The sequence below is a fragment of the Ischnura elegans genome, chromosome 5, assembly GCF_921293095.1.
Source record: "Ischnura elegans chromosome 5, ioIscEleg1.1, whole genome shotgun sequence".
NCBI classification, from domain to species: Eukaryota; Metazoa; Arthropoda; class Insecta; order Odonata; family Coenagrionidae; genus Ischnura; species Ischnura elegans.
In genome coordinates this window covers 99,552,500-99,572,347 of record NC_060250.1, presented here as the reverse complement: position 1 = coordinate 99,572,347, position 19,848 = coordinate 99,552,500, and positions in this window count along the sequence as shown.

Here is a 19,848-nt window from a genome sequence, read left to right as displayed (position 1 = left end):
AAAGGCTTACCTGAAGGTTTTACCCTTTTTATTTAGTCCTACTCTGCCGGTGCGAGGTTTTCTTTTCCTAAAGAGAATTCTAAACTAGTGACGCTGGAATGCGTGGGCCTCCCAATTAGTTTCGCTCAATCTGAGCTAAGCGTTTCAATACCGTGGGAGCGATGAGTTTACCAATGGATTTACCTCTTAATTGGCCCCACGATTCTACCTCCTCTCCTTTGGAAAATATGAGTGGTCGGAAAATATTAGCATATCGACCTTTCTCCTGCTGAAAAGGGATAAAGGCGCCCCAGTATCCGTATTCCTCTTTCATCATCCTATTAAGCTGGATTTGATAGTGCAGAGGATTTACATATGTTCGTTTTAATCAGCACTCATGATTCTAATCGGATTTCCAATTTACCGCTGTAATAGGAATTCAAATTAAAGCACTCCGGTCGATTTTCTAGTGAAGGGTGACCATTGTGCGGTTTTTGGTTAATTGCCTGGCGAAACAATCAATTTACCATGCCAAGTGGATAAATCGTCACTTGGTGTCTGTATAGTGGCGAAACGGTGTTATTAGTGTTAATAAAGAACTTCTTTTGGAAGGTAATCACACAAGCACAAAACATGCTCCATAGTTTATTTTTGCACAAATGCGGTCTTTATGTTTCATCATTTCCTCTAAAACTTTAAAATACCAATCTTGTTTTTGATTTCTAATTAGCGAAATTAGAGTTTAATGGCTTGGTAAAAATCTATAATTATGTAGGAATAAACGTATCATCAAGAATCTCACTGTATTTTCAGTTCTAAATTTGTATTTACGAGGCCTGTATTTTATACTATTTACAATATATTTTCAGTTTTAAATTTGTATTTATTTACATTTATTTTATTGGTATTTACATATTCATAGATAGTAACTGAAAAGGTGCATTTCCTGGTGTTGCGGATGGTTAACTCTACAGATACCGTTAGCGAATGATAACGATTATTTCCAACTACCTATGAAGAATATATAAAAAGAATTCATCACCATATTTTAATACATTTTTAAAATATCCTTCTCATTACCCTCTATTAAGATGCATAGTTAGTATTTTTAGACAAAATTATTATAACATTTCCTTTGATTTTTGCGTTTGATACAAGATAATTTTTATTTTTGAGAAAGTTTTTTTCAAATTTTATTTTTCGATATTCCCTCAGAAAATCTCCTCTCAGATTCAAATAATCATTTAGGAGAATGCATTGTCTATGCCTTGAGTTTTTATGAATTCGGTTTCTCAATCTATTCATTGCATATCTTCCATTTGGTATCCTTCAGCTTCTTTGATGTTAAGCCTTTAAAATCCCAGCTTGTATGTCGATATTTCTTACGTTACTTTCATTTCTTAAAAGGCTATGCTTCAAAATTGCTCGCACGTTTTGTCCTCAAACGAATTCGAATATTCTGTGCACGAGGTGGAAAGGAGCGAGAAATACTTATTGTGTAGCCGATTCAGTTCAGTAATATAATTCCATCCTATTTCTTCCCTTATTTTGGTTTCTTACCTTAAAAAGCATATTGCTGATAAATCTGTTAAACATTAATTGCCTCCTGGTCGAAGTTTTATTGAGACTCCTAAAATACATACAAATACTACGAATTAGGCTTGCGTGGATATTCTTTTCACTAAGCCTCGGTTAGGTTATATTAATTTCTTAGTGTAGCTGTGAGCAATTTAATTGTTGATCTGCCCCGTTCTGATTTTGCGACTAATTTTCCGTAATCTAGATTTATAATTTGTTTAGCTGTGTCAGTGTTGCTATCGTAGGTTAATAGGTGCTAAATATATTAATATTGTTGATAGAGCTGGGTGATTACACTAAATATTCCACTAATCACAGCGCTGGTCCCATACGGTCTCTGCTACAGTCAGCAAACATTCTGAGTTTCAAACCACAAAGGTTAATAATTCTCACCGCCCTCCGAGATTTGACATGCATTTTAAATATTTCATGAGTGGGGAATACCGTTGGGCCTGTCAATTACCAGAAAGTGATCCAAGAACAATAATTGTGTACACATTTGCTATTCGTGTTGTCTTTCTCAATGCTTTGAAGTCCTGCTTTCTTGAAGCCCTCAACCTGAAGGTTAGTTATTGAGGGTTTAGGTAAAGTTCACTTCGGTTTAAGGGTTAGCCGTTTGAATATCGCACCTCTAGTCATTTCGTTTCTGTGGAATATTTCCTTTGAGTAAATAGGGAACATGCAAAATATTTGTTCATTACCAGTCTCATTGAATATACAACTGTATCCAAATATATAAGCCAAAACTCTCCTAGTACGCCACGAACGTCATTAAATGCTAACTAAAAGTTCTCGAATATCGCTTGAAGTCAGGTGACTTAAAACGCCATCTGACGTCATCTCAAGGTACAGCATTCACTTCAATAATAGAGTGGCGCGGTAGAGCCTTGATTGCACAATATCGAAGTAAAAAATCATTAACGAACTTTGTAGTAGTTCCTTAAAGGACATATTGACTTAAGAGAGATTTAAGAAGGCACAATGCGACAAATTACTTTTAGTAGACTCCCTTATGGCGGCTGATTTTCTGAAAAATAGTGATTGCTTCATCATTAGCGCGATGCGTAAGCAGGTAAATAATTATGCGTGTCATAAAAATTATAAATGGAACGTTTTTAAATATTTATTTATTTTCCTTTAAGGTTAAAGAGATCTGTTGCTAGCTGAAAATATATCTTATGTATTAACTCAGTAGCCATGTGAAACTTAGATATTTTTCCCCAATCGGCCGGGGTTGAGATCCAAGTAACCGTTAAAAGGTTAATAAGTTTACAAAAAATATTTACGCTGTATTAACTCAAGTTCCTGTTTTTAACCGAAATCCACTGAAGAAACGAGTCAAAATTTTAGGTTTTGCGTTGACATGTAGCGAACTTTATGGGCATCACAGTAGCAAATATTTAGTTTACCTTGCCAAAAGCCTCATATTTCTCTTATATTCCTAATTTTTCCGCGTGCTTTAATCGCAATCGGTATTAATGTTCGTGATTAGCCACCTTCCTTTATATTTAATCCTACAAGGGGTAGACTATTGGGTACATTTCTAGGGTTGCTTGCAAAGTGAAATGAGTGATACATCCTAAAGGTTACCAACCAAGAAAAACTGGCAATTAGATAAAACCCTACGGAAACCCTGATTCAAGAGTGTACTTATGATTAGAAATATCCCATTCACAATGCAGGTAAAATATTTAACTCCATTCTGCAGGTCATCTACCACATTCTTCTCTTATTTTTGTTCTTTGGGACAAACAAAAACCTTCTCCGGCGAGAAAATATAGAGGTACTTGATCGACGGGGCACCATACACGATGAATATGGTTTTCACCCGTTTTTCTATTGACTATCTATGCTGCTATACACTTATTCCACTAAGAAAGTGATTTAGGTGTGTAACATAAATCACATTCTGCTATCATTTTCATTTAATCTTTCCAAATCTCCCCAAACAATCACCTTTTTTTATTTCAACAACGCCTTGGCAACCCAAAATATTCACAATCTGCAATTTGATGTTAAAACAGCCATTATTTTCGCCAAATTCGCTTTTGAACCCGTTGCATATACCGATTTTCTATCCACTTCTTGAGTTTGTCACCAGTGGATACCGTGCGGTGACGTCAAGTTCCAATGACGTCGTGTTTTCAAGCAGCCGATGAAAATTAATTTTTACAGACTCATAACTTAGCTAAAATATATTATTCATCCGCAAAATTTTTGGCGAGTACATTTGAAGTAGGGCCTTATTATTCTAGTACTTAAAAAAATGTTGCCTGTTCCCCATTTCACGTAATTTCTGTGATGAAATGTATTGAAAGATTTTTTCTTAATATTCCCAGTATTATTTTCCATTAGCCATTACAATTAGAGAATGAACCGCTAAACTATCGCCAGATAGTTGTGGCCTAGGGGTCATTTAAAAACGGCTTTGATACTGATTAATAGCTAATTTTCATTGGGTCGTTCACTCAGAACCAATATTTCAATTTAATTAAAAGAAATCGGTGGAAGGAAAGAATAAATTACGATGAACAGAATCTTTTTCATTCAGCCATTCCTTTTATGTTTAAAAAAAACGCTTACTTTTTCCGCCATTATATGATCTGACAATTTTAGTAGACTTTCGGCTCTTTAAATCGTTCAGGAAGTACCGCTAAATGCGAGAGGGAATCTTTCTCATAATTGTAAAGAACAAACAACCACCTGAGGTCGTTGCAAGAGGCCTTGAAGTTTCGAAGAAGCAGTGAGTTGCTGGCCAGGAATTAGTGACGTCATCAACTTATCTGAGAAAGGGTTAATGCCGTCGGTTTTACGCTGGGAATAGCTAGAGAGGTAGGTTGCAGATCGAAGATCGAAAAATAGGGTCCTCTTTATTTTTTAAACTCTATTCCGATAGATAATAAAGAATTGTTGAGCGAGCCCAATACCTCGAGTTGTGAATGTCCCGAATATCACAGTGTTTGGCTTGCCTTATCGCCGCGGTGCAACTCCGGTCCAGGAGATTTTGTTCCATTGCCTGGTCTGTGTGGCTCTATTTACAGCTTCGTAGGCCTTAGCGCTGGACCGATGGATTTTATACGGTTGGAATCAAATTAAACCACCGGGAATGTCCCACCGCCTCTGCAGTTCAAAATTGAAAAAAAAATATGGCATAGGACAAAACCGAGTCGGTAGGAGCAGTCAATCTCTCTCCACCATCTTTTTCCGCTCACTTGTCAGTCGGGAGCAAACTCGTGGGCGGTTTGAGGAGGTATATATGCACAAGCCAGAGTGCGGGATCCATTGAGATATTGGCCCCGGGAGGGCTTTGGGTCGGCCCCTGCTTGAGAGCACGGTTTGGTCGGCCTGCCTGCAGGAGTAGGGGGAGAGATATGGAGACGTGATTCGAAGCGTTGGCATGGGAAGCTTGTTTATTCATCAGGGGTTTGAGGGGCGGGGGAACGGGGGAAGCACTTGAGATTGCTCGCCCGAAGAGGGTATCAGTTTCTGGTGTGAGTGGCTGAGTGTGAAGGGTAACCCTCCCTTCCTCCTTGTCGGCGAAAAATCACCCCTTTCCGACCCCATCTCTTTAAGCCCCTTGGGTTGCGTGTGGGAAGTTCTGTGACTTGGGGTCGGATGTTTAAGGTTTAGTCCGTGAAAGCCCACAGGTGATGGACGACTAATAGGTGCAATACTAAACTATTGAGTTGTTTGCAAAGAGTCATTATCGACAATCGTTGTTACTCACAATTTTTGAATTAATTTATTTATGGAATGATTCGAAAATTAGTACCCCTTGCCAATCAGTGTATTCTTCGATGAGTTTACTCAATCAAAAGAAATAGTTCTCCTGTTAACTCTGATATTCACTATCTGGGAGCTGATTAAGTAGGTTTGTCGTGCAGGGAAAAATAAAAAAAGACCTATGATCGCATGTGTAAATCTTAAATTGCGAATAGAATCAATCCAATATAAATTGATCATTTAAAATCATGCATACATTCTCTAGATTTTTATTACCACATTGATTCTCGTAAAAATTTAGAAAAAAGGTATAAATTTCACTTCTGAAACTACTATTAACGTTATGTTCTTTCAATTTACAGGCAACGAATAAGGTAACTTAGTTCACAACAAAAAATTACTGCATTTGATGGTGCTTGAAGACAAACATAGAATGTTCTGGCTATAACTCTCTGAAAACTGGGAACCTTCTATAAAATCGATACAGGTAGTCGGATTCCATGTGTAAAAACAGCTGATACGAAAGATATCAGTGCGTAACCGTATTCATTGATCTCTGTACAGGGAGGTGTCGTAATTTCTAGCATTTGATTTTGACTGTAAGTTTTATTCTTAATTGATGTATCAACTCATAACCTCTTCAGACCCTTGAGTCGCTGAGCTGTTTTATTTATATTTCAGGTTCCTTTCATAACCAGGTTGGATGGAAAAGATAACGTCGAAGTTAAATTTGGAATAAATATTTATTAAAAAATATTTTACAGTATGGTACACATATATATGTGCACTTTGGGATTTCACGACGATATTTTTATTCTCTACGGTAATATGTACAAAGAAATTACTCTCATCAAGAATACTTTATCATCATTCCTTATTTTCAATTGATATGATATTTATAAACATTATTTATTAGTTTTAAACAACTGAATGCATAGCTTAATGAAAAACTTGACGACGCACATTCATCTTGCTCGCCGTTTTGTCACCCATCATGTGTAACGAATGCAAAACAAGACACGTGTTGCATGTAGTGGGAGAATCGTGTATTACGATGTACAACGGAGTGCAGCGGTGGGTTTAAACGACAATAATAGGGTTGTTCAAGCCTATCAGAACGGTCTAAAAAAACGAATGTATATCACTTCTGATGTAATTTCATTTTGATTGGGATGAATGACAGATGCGTTGAAAAAGTAATGATGGAATTATTAGCAATCAAAATTCGAACAATTTTAAACGCCGCCAAAAACGGTCCGCCATCTTGAAATAGAGGTGATGACGAAACAAGTCTGTACGGCTGGCCTGTACCCTCGATCGCTCGATGCCAAGCTGAGCACTCTGCATGCCGACTGGACATTTGCCAAGGTTATTCCTTATTTTGAAATGGCCTATGTTGTGCATGAAGCTTCCGGATGGATCAAGGCGACATAAAATCCATTCTTCAAGTTAGGCAGGCAACGTATGTAGTGTAATTGTTGACAGGAATTGAAAGTTTTGTATAGCTGCATTTGCAAGGAAACTACCTACGTGCAGTGAACTTTCATTTTGCCGCTAGTGCAAGTGAACAAAATTCGTGCCCTTAATGTACCCCTGAGTGAATTGATTGCATATAGACGATGAAGTAAAGAGTGAAGCGACAAGTGAAGTGAGTTGTGAATGTAACATCTTCGACGAAATTATTTATTTCTTCCATGCTGGTTCAATCAACCCTATACATTTCGATCTAAGGTATCTAACTATTGCGAAGGATATGTTTCATATTTGAGCTAGTTGTACTTAGAGGATACATCGAACGTATATTAATTTTCATTCGTTTGTTCGCCTCTAAGTTCTGTTTGATTTTAATACGTTGCCAATTCATTTGGAGCATTCGTCAGTGTTTACATTTCACGAATTTCGTTGCGCTGTTGTTTGTTTTGGTCATATTTTGGTTACGGTAATAGTGAAAGTGAAATTCGAAGTTTTTTGATGTTATAATAACTGGTTTAGCTAGTTTAATAATTTGTTTCAGCCTATTCATTTCATTGTCTTCGTAATGTCAATGTAAAATAACGTAAACTGATTCTAAGTCGTTAGTGATGAGTGGTAAGTGAGGTGTGGAGAATCCTTTCGAACTTCAAGGAGTGCAAATTCTTTTGTGTGTGCAGAGTGATTGGAAAACCGATTGTCATGTTTTATTAGTGTTACATAATAGTGTTTTATATTTATTGTGAGCCAAATTTTTTATTGAATCAGTTGATTTGGAATATACTGATTATACGTATAAAAAAGACAGCTCGTGAAATGTGTGCGTTGTAGTGCTATTTGTGATATGATGAGCAATAAATGTGTACAAGTAAGGGTAATTTTGCTTATTATTACTCTTATTAAAGGATAAATTTGGATTTTCTTTAAAGACTGATCTGGCGGCAGACGCTGGAGATCTTTAAAAAAAAGTGGAATAACCCTGCTGAGCCACTTCAAACACTGCAGTAGGGCATCTACAGGCTTGTGACGTCACACGTCAATTCAAGATGGAAGTAGGGCTTTTTGGCGTAACGTAAAATTTGTCACTGTTTAAAGCCTTCTCTAAACATGTACAATGAAGAAAATAGCATAATATTATTGTCGTTGCTCCTTCTGAAGCACGATCTTTCGATTTCTTAAATAAAAAAAATATCGTGAACAACCCTATTCACACTTGAAGGATTATAATAACAAAAACGTGGAGACGCACGTTGGGTCTGAAGAGGAAAAACAAAATATGATACTCTGAAGAATCAGTCGTTAACTTCGTAATCTTCTTTCGGAATATGTTCTTTCCTTAGAGAACTCATGGGAAAATTTTATAATCCGGGCACATAGGTGGCACTTGCATCTTGATTTTCCTGTTTTTTTTCCAGAATCAATTTTTAAATAGGCTCTCTCTTCCCAGTCGGTTAAAAAGTTAGACTAGGCAGATTTTACTGCATTTATGAATAATTTACCACGTATTACTGAAGATTTATAGGGGTTACATAGAGTTTTGGTTTTGTAGTTTGTAGTTTTTAAGGTTTTAGTAGTTTTTAGTTTTTTCGATTTTTCGAGGAAAGAAAGCGGAGAACTTTTCAGCATTTAGATTTTGCTTATATACTTCCATATGGGGCATTTAGATTTTGTTTTCAGGAAATTTTACTCCATTCCGCGACAGAAAAGATTCAACTTGTGGTTAGAGTCAAATGAATGCATGTCTCAATCTCTTTATGACAGTAATTCCTGCTGTACGTTCTCTACATTGTTGTTCACTCTGTATTATTCCTATTATGGGGAATATGGGACTGATACAGTCGCGTTAACATAGCTTTCCCATAAATCTTGACGAACGTCGGAAAACTCTCGAAAGCCCTATTCAAGAAGAAGATTACATGACATATTATGAAAATACTGCCTATCGAAAACTTTTATTTAATGTAGACTTATCCCATCACACTGTAGCACCATCATGACTCTGTATAATCGTACATGACAAAAAAAAAACCTTCCTATTAGAATACCTGGGCCACTGCCATGAATAATACTGAAAATAATTATTATTTAGAATGGAGAACTAAAGTATGTTAAGGTATTCATATTATTCTCAAAGTCAAACATGACCTTTTACCAAAAATCGTCTTCGAAATAACTCTGGATCACTCAAGTCTGAGTCACATCTCTATATTTTTTACCCTTGAGTCCTTATAAAAAGAAGTCGGGAACTTTCCGTCGCCAGAACTTGAACCTTGAGCTCAAACAGAGATGGGAGAATGGTGGACGAAAAATTTCCAGGGAACGAAATGGTAGCAGCAGAGAGGAGAACTCCTGAGGGATGGATGGAGACTGGGAAGGTGGACTGGGGGATGGCAGTTGAAAAGGTAAAGGGAGCAGTGAGTTTGGGATCCGAATTAGCTATTTGTCGAGACGGTGGGTGGGCGGACCCTCCACCCTCACCCCCTGCTGCCTGTTGAATTAAGCGGAGCGGGGAAGAAAGCTTCGAGAAGAGGCGGGTGGAGTCAAGAGCGGCTCTCTCTCAAGTTAGCAGGGAACTAGGAAGAACGGTTGGCGTGGGTAGTTGAAGATGCGATAAATACGTTGGGGTTGCAAAGTGGGGTTGGAGGCAGGATGTCCACTCTGAGGATGGATCATTGGTTTCTATGGTCGCAGGAATAAACCTGTGACGGGCGTTTGTGGTCAAAGCTTGAAAGATCGATGACTTAGTTCTGGATTCGCATCAACAATAAAATGGTATTTGCTATTTCACATCGTAAAAACTTCAGTTGTACCGAGTATGTTTCCGAATATGTTGTACCGAGTTTGTATAGTTTCAGCATGGATTTAAATTCAACTTAAAACTTCTTTTCTGACCAATTACGAGGTGAGTTTCACGGCCATTTTTGATTGAAATAAACTTGAAATTACTTTTGGAACATTTTCAAATATTCCCGATTCGTCTCGTATAGTTGTATTGACCTACAATTGGTCAACGCGCTATACGGAGCTGTTAAAATGGCGTCTGTAACAGAGGTGCGTGGTACATAACTTGTGCTCCTGATAAATTTACTAAGTGCCTCCATATCATCTCAATGTCACACATTCGACACAGGGGGGTTTCCTTCCCCTTGACAACCTTGTGAGGTTCACAACTCGAGGGTATTTCTTGGGAGAATTGAGGTAGTTAGAGCGTCATCGGTTGAAGTCAAGTGATATACTCGGATTACCTATTATTCACGTTAAATATTCGCCAAAAAAAGTAAACAAAAGAAAACACAATAAGGAATGAATTGTGAGAGCAATTTTGCGCCTCAGCACAATGAAAACGTCAAAAACGATTTTTAAAAGACATTTAAAGTAGTAAACTTGACTAGTTTCAACAATGCTTCCAACCTTTGCCCAGTATACTGTTGACGACACTTTTGACTAAATATTCTCAATCTAAGTTGTAAATTCTAAATAAATATACTTATTTATAAAAAAAATATATGTAAGACGTATGTAATAGTGTAATAGAAGAAATAAAAGGTTCTGTATCGTAATTTGGATTCTTGGTTTAGAGTTTGTCAAACGAATCGACTCATCACTTTACCATAATATTATGTGATTTGCTAAAAACAGAAGAAATTGAGAATTGTGAATGGAGCTAATGCGTAGGATTGAATATTCTTGGTTATTGAAGTAAATACTCACATTTTTCCACGGTTATTAAATTTATTACGACATAGGTTTCAAAGTTACAACACCATCTTCATGGTTATGTAGTAACATTGAAACTTACGCCGTAATACATTTTATAACTGTGGAAAGTTGCTAGCATTTATTTCGATATGGAAAAACTTCACTCCATCACGCTTCAATCATCGAATTTTAGAACATTCCTGGGTACAAACCCGTACTTTCGAACCGGTTTTCAACTATGGATATTTGAGTTTTGAACCCCCCCACCCCTTTTTCTTAGTTTGCGGAAGCATTATTTGATCGAAACGCTGAGTAGATCGGTGAATGCAGTTTGTGATTGCATAATTATCACTTTTTTATTAGAATTCATTCATAAGTGAATTATTAGCATAAAAAATAGACTAACTCAAGAATTCTCGTCTTGTCACTACTTTCAGTGATAGCTTGGTTGAAAGAATTTGACCCCATGTACCTATCTGTCACTCAAAAATAAAGCTGGTGGCTACGAAATATGCTTTGATGCTTTCCCGTCGAATAATGTGGGACAATTGTGCATAAATCTACTCAGGCATGTGCCTATGCCGACGATATAGTTCTAATGGCACGGAATATGGAACTACTAGGGGTGGCACTTTTGCATGGTGGGGGGAGGGGGTAGTGGAGGGGGAGGGGGAGGTCGTTGACCCCTCTGGGGTGGCACTTTCGACTAGTGGGTGGGGTAGGGGGTACTGGAGGAGGAGGGGGGAGTTCGTTGACCCTTCTCACCTGTCACTTTTCTATGGAGGGGTCTAGGGGGTGGGGGTCGTTGATACCCTGTCACTCAAGGTAGGGTGTAGTCAGGTGGTGGAAATGTTATTTAATTAGCTGAAAAATGGCGTCTTTCTAGGTCATGTCCCGATGTCTCCTAGGGGGTAGGAGGTTGGAAAAATCCTGGCACTTTTGTGGTGTGGGGTCAGAGGCATATGATAGATTTATTCCAGGCTATACTCACCCATCATGACGACGAATCTTACCGCTCCGTGACGATTCTTACGTGCTTACTCTTGGAGAACGATCGCGCTCATTGTACTCTGCCGCTGTTAATACCGATAAAAATCCGCGTCTCCTTTGCGTGTCTTCAAACATTAATTACAGGATGCAAGTTGACTGTGAGTATAATTTTATTGCGCTGAATATCAGAAATTTGGATTATCTGAAATGAAGAAGTTTGGAAGGAAACATATTGAGTAGAGAAATGAAATACAGTAAATGGTTTTCATTTTTTTTTATTATCTTCGTGATACAACACATGATGAATGATGATCATTGGAAGAGAATTTATGACAGGGAATAAGGAAATGGCAACAGTAAATCAAGTCACGATTCATGAGCATGAGCAATGTGTACATCAGTCATAGTTAATACTTGTTCACTCGCTGAATATAATACACACAGTATTTATATGTCTTTGTCACCTTTCACATTGATTGTTTATTTGCTGTATCACTTAATTGTCCGATTGTCTCACGCAGGAAAAGCTTGCCCTCACGAGTATTTAGAAGGGAGTTTATTTCTTCCGAGACTGCTTGCACGTTCAGGGAAGGTGGTGTATTACCAATCTCCCTTAGATCTATAAGAGCACTAGACACTTGTTCCCAGGGTACATACTCCCTAATTTCACCATCCTCACATTCACGCTCGTAAGCGTGTAGCACGGAATTCAGGTAGAGATTCAGAATTTGTCGCACACACGCGGACCACTCACTTCGCTCTTCCCATCGGAGTCGGATACATTCGGCATAGTTCAAAAGTCCGCACCACGAGGCTTCAGCTAGGTATACAGTGGAATGTTCAATTCTATGAGTTGCTTGCTCCAACACTAGGGACTTTACACCGTATGTTGTCTTGAATTTAACAACACAATTACCGATGGGGATTTTATGAGGCACAACGTCGTTGTAGAAATAAGAGGCGATGAGATTTTTATTCTTCATCAGCTCACACCAGTCCGTATATTCTAACTTGACGCAGGAACCACCAACCTTGCCAATCGAGATGAAAGGGATGCAGGTGCTCATATCGACTCCAATTGTAACTCTCTTTGAATTACTACAATTCACTTTATATGAGCATTCCAGTAGGGCCTGAAGATCAGGACGACGATTCCGCGTAGTTGGTGCTGTGGATGCATCTTCCTCCTCAGCAATGGGATCAGGGGCAATGGATGGCTCGTACGAAGGCTGCCGGTAATTCCTGCTGCACGGAGGTCGCGGGGAATACGGCCGAGGCCTGTTATGCCCACCTCTGGCAGCACCCCGCCTAGTCTTCTTTGGCGTCTGGAACTCCTCTCCCCTAGAACCCATGGCTGTCGAAATGACACTGGTCAGGCACCTGGAGATCTGGAAGCTTAAATACGTTTCACGAGGAGAGGGAGGGGGTTAAGAGGAGACGAGGGAGGGGCGGTCAATATGGCGCACCCCGAAAACTTTCACGGATAAGATTTCTAGTGGTAATGCTTGCTTTCCCTGATTGCACCCCCCATGCTTTTCTGTCCAGAATACAGGACTTGCAACATTTACCGAATATTTTATTGTACAGATTTAGGATAAATTTATCATTCTTCGAATAGTTACGCGATTCAAAATTTTTTAAAAATGCCGATAGTGTAAGTCCTCTACACCGGAAGGCCAGGAATGTTGAGGCGTAACTGCCGCATGTCGTAGATGTCCATCCCTGAAGTTTCTTTGTGTTGTACCGCCACGAACGGCATTCTTTATTTAGGAAGTTCACGTGTTCCTTTACGTAGGGCGGCATTCCGTAACTATCGAAAAATTCACCCTTTCCATTCTTATCGATGAATATACCGACCCAATGCATCCCTGATTTTCTCGCTGGATCAGTGTTCACTATAATGGCGGAGGGATGATTACACTTTTGTGGAAGATTGTCAGCCGCAAATACACCCCTGAAAAAAGCACGGGTTTCTCTACAGCTGTAAAGGGCGCGCGCTAGCTGAAGAGAATTCATTGCTTGGTAAGCAGTCACTTTCGTAATAAGAATTTAATCTTATTCAGGGTCTATTTATGTATAGTGGATCGAGACTTTGAGAGCGTCTGACAAGAGGGCAGTGGGGATTCCTGCGATAATGCTCTTTATCGGGATGGTCCCTCGCGTTCCATGCACCGATCGAAATACCGCATATGCAACAGACCACAGCGTCCCTATAGCCCGTGTAAAAGAACCCAGCCTCCGCTAATCTCCTTGTACTTAAGGCAAAATTCTGCGAACAGTTGTTATATGAATTCAGAAGGAAGTCGACCGATGTTAACTTCTCTCTACCTTCCTTCGTGAACCATGCCAACAAATTAGAGCAATTTCTTAATGTGCATTCAAATTTACCATCTCTATGCGGTTTTATTTTACAAGATTCGTGTGGAGAGAAATTTAACTTTCTAAGAGGGGGACAATCAAATATCGCCATGTCAATAACTTCCCGGTAATTAAGCATATTCTTTAAAAACTCGCATTTTTCCCTTCCTTTAGCAAACACAAAGGTATGCCCTGATGTGTATGAGTTAAGAATGTATGACAAGTCCGCATATGGTCTCTCTCCATCATTCCATGACAAACCGTGATAATTATAGCGCAGCCAGCAATCTTGCGCCAAAACCTTCTTAGGCCTTTCGCACGCAGAGTAAGGGGGTTTAAAAAGCCACGTTTTGATTTCGGAAGATGCTGTAGAGCCCACAGAGAGTTCTTTGACCACCAGGTCGCCTCTGACGTTTCCATCCAAGTATTGTATGTCTACTATTGCTGATGACATCGCTGCGGGGAGAGTTGGACGTATACTGGAAAGGTTCAAGCTCGGAATTAGTAATATTGTCTCCCCCTCAGCTCCTTTCGTCCCTCCCTTCTCTCTCTCCCTCCCCTCCAGTCTCTTCCTTCTCTACATACCCTCCACTCACTAGCATAATGAACAGAGTTAGTTTCTTAGCTACTGTAATCTACGGCAATATTACGGAAGCGATCAATCTCAAGAATATTGTTGAATTCTGCGTAAAGGAGACAGTTTATAGTCTCTACCAGCGCATTTTTAAATCTGACTTCTAATCGTAGACTCCCGTGGCGCTGGAGACTCCAATGCCTTGCATTAGCCTCTAGATCTGGAGTTAAATCGAATGCTGTGAGGAAATAACCGTCTTTGTAGTGTTCTCTGGGAATTCCGTTACCGTCATCTTGAAAATGGATTCCGGTGCCGGAAAATATTGTGTGGTAAGCTCTGAGGAATAGACCGGATCCTGAGAAATCGGGCTGCAAAGGCCTTGAAGGTATTTGCTTTCCGTCCACGTACAAGGCCAGAAACGTCAAATCAAAATTTTGGAAATTGTATGGATTCCTTTTCATGTCTCCGTTAAATGCAGCGTTTGAAACGAATCCAATAATCACGCGCTTAGGGAGTTGGCCCATGAAAATATTTTCTACTGTTTTACTCTGCACATCCCGGGAAATGGTTATGGTTTTTATATCAACTCGGGTGATTGGGTACTTGGCTGTAGATTTTTCTAACGCTTTGCTATGACCTATAAGAATGCCTGGATTTAATTTAACTTTCCGCACAAGAAGCACGGCGTCTACAATTTTTACACTTGCAGCGTTGTAATCTCTGGACGCCATTAAGTTGAATCCACTCTTGGTTCTCACAAGTTTAAGACGCATTTCTACCCCGTTCAAAAGGAATTTTTCTTGATTAAATAAGTCACAGTGAAGATGACCAATCATTTCGACTAATTTCCCACCCTGAGTGTAAGAACGTCTTTTCGTTGCCCCAGCATTATCTTTACAGTCATCCATCTTCCCGGATGTATCACCGTACCATAAAGCCGATGTCAGATGCGATGATTTGGCCGCAGGACCATAATTGAGGAGAGTTTCTAGATATGCTCTATATGGATACGTGTGACTTGGTGGCGTTACTAATTTCTGATTCAGAAAAATATCGACCTGTGAAAACAGGGAATGAAGCCAGAGATTTACGGGTCCTATGACGGAATCGTCTCCCGCGACCTGCCCCGCTCCTTCTATGCTCGCCGTCACGTATAATAGCGTGTGGGATAGGTCAATGTATTGATCACCATCCCCCGGTATAACATATTCAATAGGAGCATCGTCGGCCAAGGTACTAATGGGCTTATAATGTATCCACATGCCATCCTCTATTGATGTCTGCGTTGGCGGAATCGTGAACAAATCTAATTCCGATTTCACGCATTCGCAGGACTGGTTGTGTAAAAAAGACATTTTAGACAAATATGTCTTTGACACCGATTTTCTTGGATTTAACTGCCTGACGCTTTCTCTTGTTTTTCGGGGGGCTCGTCCTACTCCTACGAGAGCCAGCCTTCAAATGACGCTTTCCCGGAGGAATTCTGAGAGGATATCCATCACCAGTCATTCTCTGTATTTTATTCCCCGCTTTTTTCGCCAGGTTTTCCCCTGCTTCCAGAAGTCTTTTACGTATCACCTTCTTAACTGGACGTTGATTGTCGGACGTTAGGTCACTTAGAACGTTCATACCGGCACTAAGGGCCTCGCGACCTACGGCTTTTGCTCCGCTTTTTAGAAGAGGGAGAACCGAACGAAATAGACCTCCGAAAAAACTGCCGATTCCGTGACCCCTCTGAAAACTAGCTCCGCGATACACAGTTCCCACCCCGCTTCCTACCTGATGAAGATAATACCGCGTATACGGATCTAGGGTGTCATTTAATTTCACCATGATTTTTTCGTCTGCGAAAGTGTAACACTATCACCGAAGTCCCAAATAGAAATGGTATTGGATGCCCCGAGTGCGTTCTTAAATCTATTTCAATGGTTTCAAACTCTCTTTTCATAACTGGTAGGTAAAAAGGTCTAGTGAAAACGTGACTTATGTTGGCGCCGAATTTGCTTCGCTCGGCCATAGAGCTAACAATTCGCAGGAGTGGTGATACAGAATCACCAATTACTTGGGGCTCCACAGCGTCGCAATAAATATAAATCTGATTTGGGAATCCGATCTTGATCTCGGGGGAACGGGTTGACTGAATCTGTGAAACTAAGTCAAGTCCTGGCTCGAAACCCAGTTGCAAAGCCATGACCTCGGATGTAAATATGGAAACGTTTCCTTTCGTATTTACAAAAACTTTCTTGGACTCATCCTGAGTCAGTTTTATTTCGTAGGGAAGAGAGATTTTTGAAAGTTCGGCATTCAGTGAAGCAATAAATTCTTCAATATTCCCAAAAAATCCGCTAGGTAGCTTTCTGTGATATACGCGGCCACTTTCTCCATCAATGACGACAAATTCTCGTTGTTTTCCATACGAATTACAAATAGTCATTGGAAAATGAATTTCAACTAAAGCTACTTCCCATTGGCCACCCAGAGAATAATTTTTTGGTAAGAGAGTTGTGAATTTAGTCGTGGTATTACTCCCATGACTTGACATTGAGCTATTACTAGGCAGGGTCAAATAAAATTCATCATCCATCACAGGTTCTTTATCGACGTAGCAGGTATCCAGGAGTTAAACTTGGAGGGATATCCTACCCACTTGACAAGTACCTCTTTTCTGGTTCCTCGTCCTCTCGTTTCGAGTATTTTATCTATTTTGAAATGTCTCGACTTCCGCATGACAATCTTCTGCAATTCCGGCTCGTAAAATGTGCCTTCGATTATTTCACCCTGTAAATCTTTTAATGCGTACACCGGTGGCTTCCGCAGAATCACTTTTTCAATTAAGAATATTTCCTCACTCCAATTGGATTTGTACCCTTTCCTGAATGCAACCTTTTCTCTGCTTATCCTCACGTGATCACCCACTTTGAAGACGGCTCTCTTAGTCTTCACGTCTCTCACTCTGTATGTATTTTTCCATACCTGTAGAATATTTCTAGGGTTGACATCTTTTGGTGCCATATGTATAGTACTATGTATCGCAGCGTTATACGAGTCAACGATTTTCTGAAGCACGTCCGTATATCTATTTGTAGCGTGTCTGGTGAAGTATCGCCACATTTTTGTCTTCAACGTCCGATTTAAACGCTCCACCACCGCAGCTTTGGTATCGGGGTTATTCGAATGATAATACTCGATTGAATTCTTCTTTAAAAAGTTTTGAAATGTTTTATTGAGAAACTCACTGCCCATGTCGGTCATGAGCTTAAGGGGCTTCCGCCTCGATTTTTTCAGGATTCTGGAAAACGCTAGAGTAACGTCACTTCCATTTTTAGTTCGTAGCGGCGCCGCCCACGCATATTTACTGAACACGTCTATAACTGTTAGAATATAATTGTACCCATCATTTTGCTTCCTAATATGCTTCACATCATTCAGATCTGCCTGCCAGAGGTCATCAACGTTGTCAACCATATACCTATTCCTCTGAAACTTTCTACGCAGAGGCTTATGCAAGCTGTAAGTATCGCTCTCTTGAAGCCATTCGCGAACGTCACTTTTTGAAACTGATGGCGGAGCCGCCTTCCATAGTCTCTCTACTCCGGAATAAGACGAGGGGTGTGCAGGATCGTAATAAATATTCGATAGTATAGCGCTTAGACGTTTTTTCATTTTTTAAAGTGATACGGGGCCCAGCGCTCTATAGTTCTCCCCTTTATGGATCCCGGAATTCGTGTCACCACTTGTGCCCTGGGATCTGACTGATTATCATCAGAAGTTATGCTCTCTACCTCGGTGTGCCGACGAATGAGATTAAGGCGGTGTTGATTTCCAATAAATTCATTCGGGATATTTATTTCCGAGAGCAGGGACATGAAAGCTTCGATGCCTTTAGGATTGATATTCTTTCTCGATCTCATAACATCCCCGATGAGATCTATAATGTTTGACCCTTGAATCTCATTGCCTTTAATAGACACAGTTCCATCAGGGCTCCAGCTTACCTTACCAGATGCCAGCAATCGCCCGATCAAAAGTTCTGCCTTCTTGCGGAATTTTATCGGAATGGAAGATAGTAATTCAGAGCGCAGTGAATCGGTTACTTCTTCATTTTTCCTTTCACTACCCTCTGAACCATGCTCATTTCCTACTCCCGATACCAGAGGAAAAGTTAAGGGTTTTCTCTCTTCCCCCGCAAAATGTAAGAATCGATGTAAACACTGCTTGTATAGAGTCCACTTCTCGTGATCGGATTTCATTGGAGCGCGTAGAATCTTCTCCATTTCCTTATCCAAGTCTGTGAGTGCCTGATACGTGCTGGCCATCGGCACTGATGAGCTTGTCATTCTATGAATTGTTTCTTGAGGAACGAGCACCATTTTCTTTGCGTGCTCCATACTTAGAGAAACTTTGACAGCACGCTACCTATTAGCGGTATAAGCAGAGGTATAAAGCTTCCTCCTGACTGTATGATTAACTTTTTCTTTTTCTTCCAGCAGCCTTTACCCCGAGCAATTTTGCGTAGCACGCTCTTGTGTCTCGATAATCGTCTTTTCAGCGCCGGGGTCACGCTGACGTTCCCCTCGAGAGTATTTAAAACTATTTCACAGAGAGTGCGAACGAGGTCGGGGTCTGCAGATTTAAGAATAGCTGTACGTATCTGTGGTTTGCAGGAAGCTAAATAACGTAGGATGCCTGCGTGTTTCTCGACTCGATGCATCGTAACAACTGTAAGAACTTAAAAGCAAACATACGATATATAGACGCCTTATTTAAATTAGGAGCTTACTTTTTCGGTTGATAAAAATACATTTCTTTGTCATCTGGAAATATTTCCGTTCGATAACGGAAGATGTCAGGTGTGGACTGTTTTAAATCGATGAATAAGTACCCGTGTGCTCTCTCCGTTGCGTCTTCGTAGGCGTCTTGGAGAAACCTTGGTTTTTGAGGGTATATCTGTCGCGCCAGGTTCAATATCTGAGTTCTATCACGTGGGTTTTTAAAATATATCAAGTAGTGTGTGTTTAACGATATATCACGTGCACCCTTTCCTTGATGGAAAACGTTTTGAATGAGATGGATTACGCTTATGTTGCGATGATGGCTACCTCTTGAAAATAATTCAATCACAGAGCTACCGTCAGCCTGCATCATTAAATCGTCCAACACTATTAGAGAAGCCGAAGGTTTGTAGGGAATGGTATTTAAATCGGGGAGTCCTTCATGAAATGAGACACCTAAAGGTTTTAAAGTGTCATAAAACTGTTGCCATTCAGAATAACACCATATAATTTCCGAAAATGTGACGTCAAACATTTCCTTCTGGAATTTTATTAGTCGGCTGGTGAACACAGTCTTTCCGCAAGAACTCGGCCCAGCCACTAAAGCGGCGAAGGGATGTTTCAGTCTGAACTCCATCGTTCGAATGAGAGTAAATAAGAGAGGGCGACATAACTTATGCACGCTGAGAGAAACCTGAACTGTGA